This window comes from Sphaeramia orbicularis, chromosome 6 (genome assembly GCF_902148855.1).
Source record: "Sphaeramia orbicularis chromosome 6, fSphaOr1.1, whole genome shotgun sequence".
Classification (NCBI taxonomy): Eukaryota; Metazoa; Chordata; class Actinopteri; order Kurtiformes; family Apogonidae; genus Sphaeramia; species Sphaeramia orbicularis.
In genome coordinates this window covers 28,228,401-28,242,816 of record NC_043962.1, presented here as the reverse complement: position 1 = coordinate 28,242,816, position 14,416 = coordinate 28,228,401, and the positions used below count along the sequence as shown (strand labels likewise).

The following is a 14,416-nucleotide window of genomic DNA, read 5'->3' as shown; positions in this document are numbered from 1 at the left end:
TATTTTAGTTGTTATCACTATATTTGTCCAAACAAAAATGTACCTGTAGTTGTACCAGGCATTAAAATGAACAGGACATTGAAGAAAACAAGGGTGGTCTAGTAATTTTTTCCATGACTGTATATAACATAGCTACAGTATAAAACAATCATAAAAAAGAGAGTGCCAGTGCAAGTAAACAATCATATGTACACACACTTAACCACACACAACTCAACAGAACGCTGTCAAAAAAAGATATGTTTTTAATCTGTTTTTAAAAATGACTTCTGATATGGCATGTCTAACTGTATCAGACAGGGTGTCTTATTTTTGGGGGGGCATATACACTAAAAGCTGCCTCACCTTTCTTGGATCTGGTGTGAGGGACGAGTAAGTTGCCATATTACACTGCCCGGCCCCCAAAAAGTTGCACATGCAATATTTGACTGCAACACCTTTGGTTTTGTTTACAGGAGACATTCACTGTCACATCTTTTTTTGCCACTTAATGCTTATGTAATGTCACAATAAGGTTCATAATATTTTTTCCATCCATAGCTGCATACATTTTTGATTGGAGGATCAGATTGCTGCATCAAGTCTTCATCACATCCCAAATTAGACTTTGGACTTTATGGAGGTTAATCCATGTGTGAAAATGATGTCTCAGACCTGACGATCCTGATCAATCCTGGTATTGTCCAATCTTTTTGACATTAGAGACATGAGAGGACACTTCCTGCATCGGTTAGAGTTAAATAACCTGTTACAGCTGAAACATTTTTAACCACTGCAGCAGGGTTGTACAAAATTCAGAACTGAATTGATAATCACCCTTAAATTCCAATTCAATCCATGAATTTGAATTTGAATTGAGATTGCAAACAGGACGCAGAATTGCAATTCAAATTCAAATAGCAGGAAGCTTGAAATTCCAAGAAATTCATGATACATAATGAAGGTGTATTTAACAGTGAAGCTTCACAGTATGTATTACATATGATTACAGCATGAATTTCATACAGATGTTATGTATGGACTTAATGTACACAATACTTTATTATAGTAAGTAGGCATTTGTTTGTTTATTTATTTATTTATTTATTTATTTATTTATTTATTTATTACCACACTATACATTAAAACATACATTAAAAGTTGTAAATGATAACTGCATTTATCAAAACATTGTTTCATTTGATTACTTTGAAATGAAGCTATTGCTAATTATTCAACATTAAGGGAATGTATTCTCAATGTTAGTGTCCGTACTTCCATTTGGAAGAAAAATGTGTTAAAAGTATCACATTCTCACTGATATGTTATAAGAATGAATTTCTCTGGATTGCAATGAATTCAATTCTACTTCCTGTAATTCAAATTCAGTTTCAATTCAACATCCTGTTCTACAGGACCTGAAGGGTGGAGTCAATTCAAATTCTTCCATTTAATTGAATTAAATTCTGAAATTCAGAATTTTGCACAACCCTGCCCTACAGTACTTACCTGTGGAAGGATCTGAACTATTTGCTTAGTTAAATCCAGTGAATGTCTCCTGTAATTAAAACCAAAGGTGGTGCAGTGAAATATTGCAAATGAGACTTTTTTTGGCCGGGCAGTGTATATGTTTTAATAATACATTAAAGACTAAGTATTTAATGTCCCTGATCTTAACCCATAAAGACCCAAATATCCACCACTGACAAAATGTAACTACTGACCTAAAATACTAAATAACTGTTGATTCACTAATCCTATCAATACATGTAAATAATCAAGGTAAAGTGCAGTTTGACGTCTTTTCATGGTCATCAGATATGACCCATTTGGACGTTCAGAGGCTTTGTAGTGAACGCAGAAACACCATCGTCTTCTACAACACTGATTCACAAGTAAAATCCATAAGGTTTAACAAATGACAGTGGTCGTAGACACTTGTTTTATATTCAGTTAATGATGTATTTTGTTGAAAAAGTCTCTTTTAGATTTTTTCTGGTTTGATCTAATAACCTTTGAATTCAATCTGAGCTTTTCCCCTGTAAGTTGCTTTGGAAAAAAACGTCTGCCAAATACATAAACATAAACATAAATAACGGTCTTTTGTTGTGAAAAGTGGAGGTTGAAGTGTCGCTCTTACCTGTAAGTAATTTTTACTTATTTTTTTCTGATTTGATCTAATAACCTTTGAATTCAATCTGAGTATTTATGAACATCTACATTATCAGTAAATTAAACATAGGAAAACACCTGATTTACACTGAAAATTGTAAAATGTATGGGATGATATTATAGTAAATGATGATAAATCACTTGGGAGAGATGATAAAAAACATAATTTGGAAGTTGTAACATATATAATTGTAGTTCTTTAAGGTTAACTTGTTATTGCCTTGAAAACTGGTATAGATTCAGTTAAATAACCGTCTTTTGTCCTGAAAAGTGGAGGTTGAAGTGTCGCTCTTACCTGACTGTGATAAACTTATGCCACACGGGTTGTGGTCACAATCAGCCTGTTTGTATTTCTTCTACATTATCAGATTAATATGTCTGAATATGAGGGCATTTGAGAACATATGACAGCACTTTTGTAGTTCCTCTCCTTTTGTCAGGTTTCCTTTTTTTGATAAATACGAGATGTTGTCTTTGATGGCTGCTCAACAAAGAGAGAGCTGTCTTCAGCTGTAACCTCTCTGCACCAGAATCTGGAACATGACACATGTCAGGCTGTGATAAATGGTGCAGAGTCTCAGTAATTTCACCAGGAATGCCCTTGAGATGCCCAAAACCCCAATCGCAAATGCTATTGTTGAATTAAACCATAAAAAGAAATCCTTTCCCCTTGACATGATAGGAGCCATGCTGAAAATGGAGAATTTTTTTTTTTTTCTTATTCTCTCCAGGATTTCACTGTAGTGTCTTAGGTTGTGTACAAATTAGTTTGTCTATGAACACAAAGAGTAGCGCCATATGTTTACTTAGATTTATGTTATTTAAGACTTTTCAGAAAATTACTGCTATTAAAATTTTCATTGAAATTATGTGATTTTAAATAAATTCAGAAGGGAAATCATCTCAGCATCATGAGCACAGTTAAACTTGACAAAAATATATGTCAAAATATATTAAATAACTGTGGTAATTTGCCATTTTGACTATTGTTTTTTTTTTTTCGTCAACAATTCAATTCAGTTTGTGGTATTTTAAGGCCTACTGATAATTAAGAAAGTTTTCTGTTTATCTGTGTTCATGTACCTCTCCCTATCAAATAAACCATAAATATATCAGATTTATCAGTCATGTTAACAAATACACATATAATGCACCAATGTATCAGTTTCATGAACAGTGATACTTTACACAAATGACAATTCAGACGAACAAACAGTAATTTAATGTTGTATCCCTTTAAACCCTAAGCCTACTTGACTTTTTTTTTCCTTTTTTTGATTAACTAAAAGGTTGGAAAATATGCTGCGAGTGAGTCCGTTTGTCCATTTTTCCAGAGCACTTTCTTCTTCCAGATCTTTCAAAATCTAGCAGTCATTTACAATTTACTGCATGCTGTAAGACTGCTACAACAGCTTCCTCTCCAGCTTCTAGTACAGGCGTGAGTGAAATTACTGTAATAACCCAATGAAGCCTATAAAGTGTAACGTCTCAGGTTTCAGAAACTGTTGGAATTTTTCCAATTACACAAACAGTGAAAGTTACAGCCATCCAAACTGCATATGCACAGGGTGTATCAGCAATGACACATCAGGTTTTAAAGAGTTAATGTAGCTGAATTAATAATGAACTCCTTTTTTTGTTTCTGTTGTCAGATGGAGTATGGAACTGTAATGTGTTTGTAGCGTATAACAGTGCTGCAACTAACAAATATTTTGATTATTGTTTAATCTGTTGTTTCATCAATTAATTGATTGTTTGGTCTGAAAATGTCCGTAAAAGTTGTAAAATAGTGTTTCCCAAAACCAAAAAAAAAAAGAAAAACAACTTCAAATGTCTTGTTTGGTCCAGAAAACAAAGAAGTTTAGTTTACAATCCTAGAGGAGGGAAGAAACATGAAAATATTCACATTTAAACCTGTTCAGCCCTGGGCCATTTGTTTCCAGTGGGAACCATTTCATTGTAACACAAAACAATGGAAACAGAAGCTTCATTCATTTTAACCAAGTTATGATCAGAAAACGCCAAAGCTAAGACAAAATACCTGATCGTCATTCATAAAGTGACCTTTATTTTTGCTCTTCTTTGTCTCGTTCAGTGAGTTTTATTGGTGGAGAAATAAAACTTGTTCTGTTGGATCTGCTTAGTGTTTGCTTTGTGGTGCAAAGTTTGTCTCATTGGTCTGTTGTCTTATGAAATTATTCATGACATGTGCTGCTCTCAGGCTGTTTGCTTGGTTTAGATGTTTTCCCATTTAAGTGCTTGTTGTTTGGATTGTGTTCTGTTGTCTGACATTTGGTTTTATTCAGTTTTTAGCAAAGGTCAAAGGACAAAGATCTGTAACTACTTGTAGGTTTATGATGCAAAGGCTGACAGGCTAATTAGCATAAGCAATGTTAAAATATTTTCAGATTTAAGGCAAGGTTTAAAAACGTGGTTTTGTCTCAGTACAAGGATGATGGAGGGGATTGTTATTAGGGATTGTAGAAGAAATGATGCACTTCATGTTGTTATTGTTGTTACTGTTGTGATTATATGTATAGATTGATGAGAATTAGCTAAAAAATAAAACAACATTACTATGGAGTGAGGTTCGTTATTAATAAGATGTTCTTCCTGCTCCTTTTAGGGCTAATATATGTGAGGTTTATGTTTAAGCAGGTATGTGTGTATATGTATATCTAGAGTCGTGGCAAAAATTATTAGACCGCTCTTATTTTCTTCAATTTCTGGTTCATTTTAATGCCTGGTACAACTAAAGGTACATTTGTTTGGACAAATATAATGATAACAACAAAAATAGCTCATAAGAGTTTAATTTCAGAGCTGATATCTAGGTATTTTCCATGGTTTTACTGATAATAACCAAAATCACTTCAGTTCTTACATTAATAGCTATGGCATTGTACTGCCAAAAACAGTGCTTTTAGGCATTCCAGTCTGTTTAGTCACATGATACACACAGGAGTTAGTACTTGATTGCATAACCATTGTTTTTGATGACTTCTGATGGTCTAATAATTTTTTTCTGTGGCTGTATATGTGTAGGTATCGACTCTCACTTGTAAATGTTCATTATGTTCTTTTTTTGTTTTTGTTTCTGCACATGCTCGAAAAAAAAAATCAATCAATCAATGACTAATTGAACTTATGGTTCGTATTAATTTATGGTAACATGTTATAATAAGTACACACTATAAAGCATTAGTTAAGCATTAACAAATACTGAATTCAGTATTTATAAAGGATATTTCTGACACAAATACTCATTAGTATATGGTTTATAAGCACAATTATAAATGTTCTAATTATCATTCATAATCATAATCATTCAATCATGCAGTTTGTTTGATAATCCCATGTGCTTTGTCTTTACTTTGTTAGGATAACTGACACTTTTGTGAGTCTTTAAGCATTGCCAACCTTTAAATCTCATTTGTAAATGCTTTATATGGCACAGATAGTCCACACTTTAGATGAGCTCACACCATATATACTTAATTAATGAGTAGAAAGTGCTTTATAACTACCTGAAATAATGAATTCCTGTGTTAATAACTGTTTATAGGACATCTATTGGAAAATAAATGTGTGAGTTAGTATAAAATACCCACTAAAATATTCACTAACCATTAGTACATGTCTGAATAGCGTATGTGTGAGCATAAATACACATCATAACTGGTTTGTAAGTGATGCAATACTAAATTTTTAAATGCTGAATCCATAATTTATAAAGTATGATAATACAATCATTAAGCATATTGTAGATGAGCTTATTATTGATGAGTAAAACCATTACAAGTGTGCTTATAAACCATATATTAATCAGTATTCATGTCAGAAATAGCCTTTATAAATGATGAATACAGTATTTGTTAATCCATAACTAATGTTCTTATTAATGATGAATAAAACATTTATAACTGTGCTTATAAACCATATACTAAGGAGTATTAATGTCAGAAATATACTGTATAAATGACAAATTCAGTATTTGTTAATGCTTAATGAATGCTTCATAGTGTGTCCTTATTATAAAGTGTTACCTAATTTATTTATAATATTAATTTATTGTCCCTTTTTTGTTGTTTCTACCTGAGTAACATTTCCCCTTACAGGCATGTCATTGTTGTAAAAACCTATATAATATACTACAGCCCACACGACATTAAACAACAGATCTTTTTCTTTTCTACCTTTTGTCTATTTGGGTAAAATTTTGAACCACGTTGCCTTTAAACGACTACAACACTCTATTAAGCATTAATAATATAAGTGAGGAACTGCCTGTGACAAATTGTCCACACATTCTCTTCCCCATGGAGGCTTATCTGTAAAAATGGGGGAAAAAAAACAGACTATTTGCCACCGGTATTCTTGCTCAGACTCACAGAGCATTCTTGCGTGTGGTGATTTTCCCAGCAATTAATCCAAAAACTGTGGCTAAACTACCCTCTGTGATATCCTTTCCATCCGATGACAAATAGAACAGTGGAATCTTAATTAGGAGGGAATAGGCTGCAGATGTATTAGAGTGGCGATGGGAAAACAGATGAGGCCATCACACCACACAGCAGGGATCTGAGGAGTCTGCTCCCCCATTGTTGTGTCCTATCCATAATGCCACGAGCGTGCCACATGCCTCTGCTGTCATCTGCACCGTGCCACTGTTGGCCCCCCGTGGCCCCCAGAGGCCGGGCAGGTCCACCCCAGACTACAGCCTCCTACTAGCTTCACCGTTTCCTTAATATCGAACAGTATCGGTTTAGCTTTAGCATTTTGTCTGACACGCCAAGTGGATTTTAGCAGCGTAAGACACCTTTTTATAGTGAAGTTAAGCCTTTATCGGGCAAGTGGCTATTTTTAGTCATTTCCGAATACATTACAAGACAGTGACAGCTCCAGTTACAGTGAGGCAACAAATGTAGTTTACAGGGTCATGAACAGTGAGTGTACCTGCTTTGTTAGGTACCATGAAGTAATGGTACTAATGTAAGGAATGATGTTGAAAGAGATAATGTGGATGTGGAATGTGTATCTAAAATACATGTTCTTTTCACTGAACATATGTTTTTCTTGTATTTTTTATATTTACTTCTTGTATTTTATTTTATTTTTTGCCACTTACGAGTAAGGAACCAAATATGGGAACTTAATTTATCTTGATTTTCCAAATTACAATAAAGCTTTTTTGAAAAATTTCACAAAAGTAACAAAGTCTTGAAAAGTCCAATAACACACGAAGGGCTCATTTATGCTTGATGTTAAAGACGCAGACAGATACGGACGCAGTTCTGTCCATACGTTTTTACATACGTAAAGTGAGCATAAATGAGCCTTAAAGGGGTCATATTTTGCTAAACCCACTTTTGTTAGTCTTTGGTACATTTATTTGTGTATTTGAACCCTAATAGTAACAAAAGTTTGAATTTGAACCTTCCCGGTGCTGCAAAGCTATCTTTATATTAATTTTGGCAAAAATCGAGTGGATTTCTACAACCTGTTTCAATTCCTTCTTAATTTGTTATGTTTTATAAATAGTTACGTCATGACATTTGCACATATAAGGTCCAGACTTCCGATGAACATTTCTCAGAGTATGCCATAATTGTTTATCAGCAGCAGTGGTTGTAGTAAAAACTGAAAAATATGTCCAAACTTTGAGTCGATTACCTAAAATGTTCAGTTGTTGGTTGTACAAGTGGCTGAACGGGACACAGCAGCACGGTCAACAACATGGAGGGGAGGGGGTGTGAAGTGGCTGCTTTGCATTTAAAGGGCCAGCGCTCAAAACGACCTTTCTGGTGTCATTACTCAGAAATATTGTTGAAGATGGATCTGTGGAGTTGAATTAATGAAGAGTTCAGACCCAAGCATACCGTTTACAGTTTATGTAGACCACAGGGAAATGTTTTAAAATGCATAATTCCATTTAAAAATGCCAAATATCACTCCTTTAAGGTTGACATTTTGAATTTCAGAATATCTCTCTGAGTGCCCTATAAAGGGTTAAGTGGATCTTTAAGGAGAATAGATGTAGATTGGACCTACATGTTGTAGTTTTAAGTTTCTAGCTTGGTCATTGATGTTCCCTTTTGAAAAATAGCCACAGTTTGTCTATGTCTGTTCAGCTGGCTGCCTTCAATTTTATACCTGCAAAGTTTCAATCTAGGCCCTCCCTGCGTCCTTTAACATTCGGCGCCCGCACCAACACCCTCCCCCACCTTCTTCTCCCTTTTCCAGGATTACTGGTAGAGACTGCACTTGTGCTGTTATTTTCAACCTTGGTGGACAGGGGGTTCGGTATGTATTCTGGAAATACTTCAAAGAAAAGCAAAAAGGCAGCAATTTTCTGCTTGAATATCCCTCTGACTAAATCCATTGATCATCCTTGGGGTTCCTGAGAGAGAGGGAGTGAGATGGAGAGGCATGTTTTATCCTCTAATAACTCCTACCTTCACCCCTTCCTGCCTCTCTGTTGTTGTGTTGTTGTTGGTCGCACTTCTGCTCTATTCCTTGGAGAGCTGCTGAGATTGAAGTTATTTTATGCTTCGGCTCCCCGGGCCCCAATTTGAAAACTCTTGTGTGTCAGTTTTCACACACTCCTGTCATATGGCATGGAGCGCTCCAGAGTTTTGCCTTTTACCTTTTTTTTTCCTATGAAGGCTTCTTGTGGGGCATTCTGCATTTTGTGACAAATAGGTCAAGTAAAGAAGACTAGTTTATGTCTGTTTAAGAAATTGAGTGCAAGCATTGTACAGCAAAGAAGTCTTAAATTCTTTTGAAAGAAACTTTTGACCGTGGCAGGTGTGAAAACGGCTTTAAACTCAGTTTACGGTGAAGTTTTGCACAAAATAATTACTTAAGATGCCGAAAGTCACTGGGGTTAATGGGATTTCTGTTTGTATAATTGAATCAATCTTAAGTTTAGTTTAGTTTATTCTCATTAAACGTCTTAAACAAAGAAAACATTAGGTTAAACAGATCATGACGTTCACAAAAACAGAAATTGATAAGTATATTAACAAATTACCAACATTAAATACAATTACAATTTCTTTCAAGTTAATGCTCCATAGAAATGTCTTAAAAATATATTTAACCATCTTGTACACAGCTAACATACACGCACATTAAAAGCAATGTCACTCATCATCAAGTTAACCATTTTACATCAAGTCTTTATTATTGAGATGTTTTCTTTCATCTCTGTTTTCCAGACATGTACCACAGATAAACCCTCACAGGCTGGACATGAGCCATAGTTTCATGCACTGGGCTTTTACATGTTTCACGCTTGTTTTTCTTGCTTGTTTTTTTTTTTTTTTTTCTGTGTGGCCATTAGTCAGTGTGTCACAAGTGAGCCCTGTCTAATTTTGGGTTCAGACACCTCTCCTCACCTGCCAGCGTCCTCCATCTCAGACAGACTCAATAAACTGCAGCTAATTGGAAGGTGATGACAGACAAGCCAGGCCCAATTTATTGCAGTTTGAGGACAACCTATTCACTTTCCCCCCGTGGCCTGGGTGAGTCCTAATGTTGGAGCGTGGCTTTCACTCACCCATAATCATACATTTGGCATCTGATGGCTCCACAGTCTGATTGGTCATTGAAACAACTCAGAAAGAAAAAATAATACATAAAATACCATATATTCTTGATAAAACCCTCAGAGATCAGACTTGCTGCTTATCTTGTTTCACAATTTGTGCAGGTTAATGTGAGTTTATCCTAAGCTTGCTTGTAGAGTTGAGTGATAAAAATTTAAATTTTGATCAGTATTTTTTTTGTACAATATGTTTACTGACATTTAAACTCAACAGACACACATACATGTAGCTATACACACACACACACACACACATTTAACTTGCACCACAATAAATTACAATGTTCCGCGATAATAGTGGCAACATAAATACTGTCAATAGTTAAATTATATTAAAAAAAATTCAAATAGTGCATGTTTCCATCAGTTATGATATTCATATATGATTTCAGAGCTTTTAAACATCCTTCTTTTTACTCTGTGCAATATATGTTAGTCTCTCATGTCCAATACAGCCAGAAAACTCCCTTATCAGGATCAATATTAATGTTTCTTAAGATAAATGACAAATTTATGATGAGCATGAGTCACATTTATGGCCAAAACTTGAGAAATAAGAAGTAAAACATTTTAGAAATCTAGAGGCAGAACATCTAAAACTATGAAAATAACGGGGAAAAAAAAAAAAAAAATCTAAATTTGTATGAGCAAATTAAGCAAGAACACACTGACACATTTTAAGTGTTTCAATGACAATGGAAAATAAATAAAGTGGACTATGTCTCACGATAATGATATTTATCATGATTTAATATATTGCAATAATTATCATTATCATTCCATCACTGAACCCTACTTACCTGGGTGATTAGTGATACTGTGTTCAACTAAAATATTGGATAAACTGATTCGTCATGTTTGGTAGTGGACAGCGGACGGTCGATGTCCCATTTCAGAACATGTGACTTAATACAGTACTTAAACACATGAACATTTGTAAGATGCATATTATAACAGAAATACCCCCATATCATTTATGCCATGGTGTAAACTTTCTTTTCCGCTGCTTGATTGCTGAAGCTCAAGCCTTGACACTTGTGATGTACTCTGCCAAGAACATTAAGTATCCGAAAGTGATAAAGCTTCAATTTGCTAGACCATTAGACTAATTACTGCAATAATTAAGTAACTACTTGATTAGAACTAATGGGTACCTAATTATCCAGGAAGAAAGGATCAGGTGGTAATTAATAGAGTCAAGCTGATGTCTTCTGACTTACCAACGCCGATTACCAAACATAAGGGACCGAAACTGGTGAGGACGTAAATGGGGGGAAAAAACAGTGCCATTTGGGTGTTTACCTAGCCCCCTGTTGCTAAGGCAAACAGTTTGTTAGCATCACTTCACATGAGTGGATTGTTAATGATTCTTACTGTAACAAGATTACACTTCAACATTATACAGTACCATTATCCTGCATCTATTATATGTCCTATTTATCCCTGAGCTGAGTTTGATCGATAAGGAAGCGTTGCACTGACTTAACTGTAGTTATTCTGACAAACGACTGGGCATTTGTTTCTACCGCTACCTTTGATTTTTGTGTGCTGGCGAAGTTGAAATTACATACACAGCTTGAATGCGTGTGAAGGAAATGTCATCTTAATCCCATTTCACAATGATCATCTCTCCGACACAGGATAAGATGAATAGAGACAAATCTAAAATTTATAGAATTCTGCCATTTGCATAAAGTGTATTATCTAAACATATAAGGGAAAAGTAGAGGTGTTGAAAAGGTCATTAAAAATGAAGTGCAGAATATGGACATTATCTATCAATCCATCAATCTGCTCGTTACTTGAGGTATAATTGTTATAAGACGGGCAGCAGTCAAGCCTAGTCTACATATAATATGCATGACTGTGAATGGAAGTAAAAGTGAAAGCTGACACTGTTTGATGTATAGTTCTTTTTTATATTAATGTTTGAATAATATGTGCCTGGAGGGTGGGCTATAAATTAAAATGGAGAATTGAGGTATAAATTTTTATGAGTCATCCTCATCTATTTCCATTATGTATTTAAAAATAAAAGAATTGCTGTTATTTGAGCGAAACAGACGCTCACAGACTACATTCCTGTGAGCAGGCAGATTGAGTACTGTTGAATCTTAAAAATGCAATTTCAGAAAAATGCATTACTTTCAACCTGCACTGTTTTGCTTATCTTATCTTATCTCCATGTGATGCTAAAACAGTCCTTGATCTGAAAATAGTCATAATACAGCTAGGGGTGTTAGAAAATATCGGTCCTGCAATATATTGCGATATTTCATTTCACAATACTGTATCAATATTAAAAAGTACTGTATCAATATTTTTAGGTATTTAATCAAATGCAGATATGGGGGAGGTTTATTTTTGTTTTTTGTTTTTCTTTACTGTTAATATCTTATTTATTATTGTTCAGCACTGTTTTATTAAATAATGGTTATTTGATGCATCCTAAAAGCACTTTTACTGTCTGAGAGGGAGATGTTACTTCCTTTGTTGGGATTACACAAAAATAATGTTATCATATTAGCTACGAACTAATAGAAAATGAACATTTGAACAGGATCTTAAACTGTAATGTCTGTAAAATATAATTTAAGTTTTAACAGAGGAAAATTTTGTGATATAGCATTAGATTCCATTGTGATCAAATAAAAATGTTTAGTATTTGTGCATATTTCTGCTGTAATTCAGTTTTTCCAGGAAATATTCATTTTTAAAAAAGAAACAAACAAAAAATTGCCTTTTTAACAGTATCGTGATATATCGTGATGTATCGTATCATGATCCTAGTATTATGATTTGTATTGTATCACCAGATTCTTGCTAATACACAGCCCTAAATGCAGCTAGTGTGGTCAGTAGTCAGTCCCCAGCAACCAGCCTTCTGTGGAGAGCTCTTTAAAAATGCTGTCAACACTGTGAGAATTACCCAGAGAGTGTGCGATTACAAACAAAAGGACAGTGAGAAGAGGGTGTGGGGTCTCTGGCTGACGGCTCCGGTGAGAGCCCCCAATGAGGGTTTTTAACAAGATGAGCAGCGAGGCCAGAGTTACCTCTACCTAAGCTGTCTGCCTTAGCATATTCCTCTGAGAAGATGCTTTTTTATCTCAAGGCAGGATAAAAATAACATGCTTTGTGCGCGTTTCCATCATTGTGTGGCATTTGGAAGGTTGGGGCTCATATAACTGGAAACAGTGGTGTCAATTAATCAAGTGTTTATAGGCCGTGCTCTACAAGACATCAAAGTTTACTGCTCTCAGAAGAGATGGCTGTTTCTCTGTAGAGTGGTAGGCTCATTTCTCTGCTCAAAACGTCTAACATACTGGCACTACAGCGCATACCGTGTTCTTTTTATTTACATGTAACTACCCAGTGTGTTGACAGGAAAATAAAGGACACAGTGTGTAAGTATGAGCGGGCCTTTTGTATCAGACTACTTGTATTAAAATAACGCTTTAAGACTCTGTCCACTCTTCTCGCTGCGCTCTAACACTACGCTGAATTGATATGCAGTCTAATCATCTGCAAGGAGCTGATGTGATGTAAATGGAAGTAATTAGGGAAATGTCAAACATAATTAATAAAACAGGTTTAAGTTGTGAAAACACTTGTCAGCGGAATGAATGAGGATTTCGCCTCTTGTTTCCCTGACGCTGCCCTCCCTTTTCACTGCTGTTCAATTAGGTCACAGATTGCTCCTAAGTTACCTCTCCCCTCTCACTTTCCCTTTTACCCTCTATCTCTTGTTCTCACTGCCTTTCCAATTCTATGCATGGAGACCTGTGAGAAAGGAGGGGGAGCCACCATCCTGTGGAAGGGAAATAAATTTGCCTGTCCATCCACCGCCTGGATGAAATTAATTGCAGACTCCTCATGCTGTCTGGGTACAACTGGGGCATTAACATAAGCAATTTGCGTTCAACTTCTTCTGCCGGCTGTTTAATAGAGCATCGGACCTGGCCGATAAGGCTTAAGGTCTCTGACGCATTAGCATTTTCATAATATCAAAATATTATAGCACCATGATTTGCTAAAGCCCATTCATTATTGATAAGAACAAAAGGTTTTATAAATTACAAAAGGGGAGCATGACCTATAATTACGGCAAGCAAATTAGGGTGTGCAGTAAAGTCAGTTACATTTTGAAGGAAAATAATGATGCTGGAGACCTTTCTCCTTCCCTCAGGATTGAAAAAATAATAGATTTCCTTCACAGAGTCACATGGGGTTGAGGAGCATGCTCACAGGTTCAGGAGGGACAATGTCGGCACAAGAAAGAGAGCAAGTGTCCGTGGCCCGTACGCCATCGCTGCATGCATAAAACGGCCCATTAGGCGGGTTAGATTTAGTTAATGAACATACTTGAACCAAGAGTGAAAAGTTCTTTATGCAAATAAACATAAAATGTCATTCAAGCAAATGCAGCAGTGGAAAATACTGCTCCTGCACTGCGGCTCCAACTGTGACTGTATTGAACTTATACTTGCGGTTGTTTTTGGAAACCTTTTAAATAATGAGTGTAGCTTACAGATATTTGAGGTAACCACAATTATTTTGGATAATTGTGACACTCATCTCCGTTTGTGTAGATACAAGTGGATGAAACACAAACACAAATGTCATATTTCATCACACTGCCCGCTGTTTGAGATTTAA

At 35.4% G+C, this 14,416-nt stretch overlaps 1 long non-coding RNA gene across 1 annotated transcript; it reads left to right on the top strand.

Annotated features, from left to right (window-relative positions):
* The first annotated feature begins 389 nt into the window (after nt 1–389).
* Nucleotides 390–11,092, top strand: LOC115421136 (uncharacterized). The gene is made up of 4 exons (XR_003935632.1): nt 390–467; nt 4,627–4,631; nt 7,362–7,368; nt 11,082–11,092. It is a non-coding gene; the product is annotated as an uncharacterized LOC115421136 (long non-coding RNA).
* The last annotated feature ends 3,324 nt before the right edge of the window (nt 11,093–14,416 follow it).